Below are 2,276 nucleotides of genomic sequence, written 5' to 3'. Positions count from 1 at the left end.
CACTTAATCCCGACTGATAATTAACCGTGTTGATGAGTTCGGCGGCGTTGCCTGCCGTTGGCTCTGCCCGCTTCGGTCTTGGAGGACGTTCATTAGCCTTTCAGAGTGCGGGTCGTCTCTGCTGATTGGCTGACACCCTACTCAGCTGACTACTGCGGCAGCTTCCCTCGTCTTATCTTATCGCCATGGAGATGGTGGCGCTATCAAAGGCGTCAATCCACAGCCCTGCAGGAATCCAACCGCCGTGTTTGTGAGTGTGTGTCTGTGTGAGTCTGTGTGTGTGTGTGTGTGTGTGTGTGTGTAGGAGCCTCTCTGCAGATCAGGCCTCTGAGTAGGGAGAACTATTCAGGGGTGGGGGGTGTGTGTGGGGGGGGGGGGGGGGGGGGGACAGGTGTGCGATAAAACTGCACCCTGGAGGCACGTTTCCTGCAGGCTGCTTCACTACAGTGCATATGAGAACACACACACACACACGTGTACGCACACACACACACGTACACGCTCACACACACACACACACACACACACGTACGTACGCACACACACACACACACACATACCTGTACACACATACGCACACCGTGGATGTGTGGATGAAACGAATATAGCAACGCTCAAAATGAACCCCACATATTCAGTCCCTAAAATAAGGTACATTTGATGCAATAAATCACGAACACCACGAGCAAACTCCTGACAGTTGACCTCTCCGTTGACAGCCAAGTTCGGTCACAAATCCTCCTGCTGGAGCACACGGGAGCACACGCAGTCCTGTCTCCAGCAAGAGGTCGGCCGCACACACACTTTTGACACAGCCGTCTGTGTGTGCGAATGGGTGATTGTTAGGCCGTATTGAAAAAGCACTTTCACTGGCGACTGGCTAGAAAAGCGCTGTATATATGCAGTCCAATTACAATTCATGCTCATCCCATTATGCATTTGCTGATATTATTCAAATCCCTCATTAGTATACCAATTCTTTTCAAACCTTTTAACCAGCAGAAAGCAGCAGTAGGAGCAGCAGTCGTAGTGGTGGAACGGTCGGTTGGTACAGCGGCCCTAGCCCCCCCGGGGTTCTCTGAGATAGGCCGCGTTTGCCAAGCCCAGAATCTAAGAGAAAAACAGTGTATCTATTAAATGATCTTCCGGTGGATTGTTAGTGACCTTCATGGGGGACATCGCTCTCTCAGACAACAGTAAAGTCTTCATTTACCAGCACTACAAGGCTCCTTATAAAGCATTCCGGGTGGCCGCGTTTATATGAAGCATTAAACACAGCTTGGCTCCTGTCCTCCCAACTGTTTACCTGCACTTGAATGTGGCACCAATTACATTAGCCATCCTGCTGATTCAAACAGCGGCGCTTTACGGCCTCCGTAAAGGAGATGAGGGCCGCTTATAAAGACGGACCGCGGTACCTCGGGAGCCCCAGCAGGTCGTCAAGGGACCGAAGGTTGTCGGTTTAGATCCCGGGCTGCTCCTTGGCCTGACGTGCCATTCTGCCACGCACCGTCCTCCTCACAGCTAGCTCGCGGCTAGCCTAGCTGCTCCTAGCCGGTGTTGCTAGCTGCTCCTAGCCGCTGTGGCTAGCTGCTCCTAGCCGCTGTGGTAAGCTGCTCCTAGCCGGTGTTGCTAGCTGCTCCTAGCCGGTGTTGCTAGCTGCTCCTAGCCGCTGTGGCTAGCTGCTCCTAGCCGCTGTGGCTAGCTGCTCCTAGCCGCTGTGGCTAGCTGCTCCTAGCCGCTGTGGCTAGCTGCTCCTAGCCGCTGTTGCTAGCTGCTCCTAGCCGCTGTTGCTAGCTGCTCCTAGCCGCTGTGGCTAGCTGCTCCTAGCCGCTGTGGCTGGCTGCTCCTAGCCGCTGTGGTAAGCTGCTCCTAGCCGCTGTGGCTAGCTTCTCCTAGCCGCTGTGGCTAGCTGCTCCTAGCCGCTGTGGCTAGCTGCTCCTAGCCGCTGTTGCTAGCTGCTCCTAGCTGCTGTTGCTGGCTGCTCCTAACTGCTGTGGCTAGCTGCTCCTAGCCGCTGTTGCTAGCTGCTCCTAACTGCTGTTGCTAGCTGCTCCTAACTGCTGTTGCTAGCTGCTCCTAGCCGCTGTTGCTAGCTGCTCCTAGCCGCTGTTGCTAGCTGCTCCTAGCCACTGTTGCTAGCTGCTCCTAACTGCTGTTGCTAGCTGCTCCTAGCCGCTGTTGCTAGCTGCTCCTAACTGCTGTTGCTAGCTGCTCCTAACTGCTGTGGCTGGCTGCTCCTAGCCACTCCTCGCCGCTGTGGTTAGCTGCTGTAA

The sequence above is a fragment of the Micromesistius poutassou genome (genome assembly GCF_964030765.1).
Source record: "Micromesistius poutassou genome assembly, chromosome: 13".
Lineage (NCBI taxonomy): Eukaryota > Metazoa > Chordata > Actinopteri > Gadiformes > Gadidae > Micromesistius > Micromesistius poutassou.
This window is presented reverse-complemented; position numbering follows the sequence as displayed.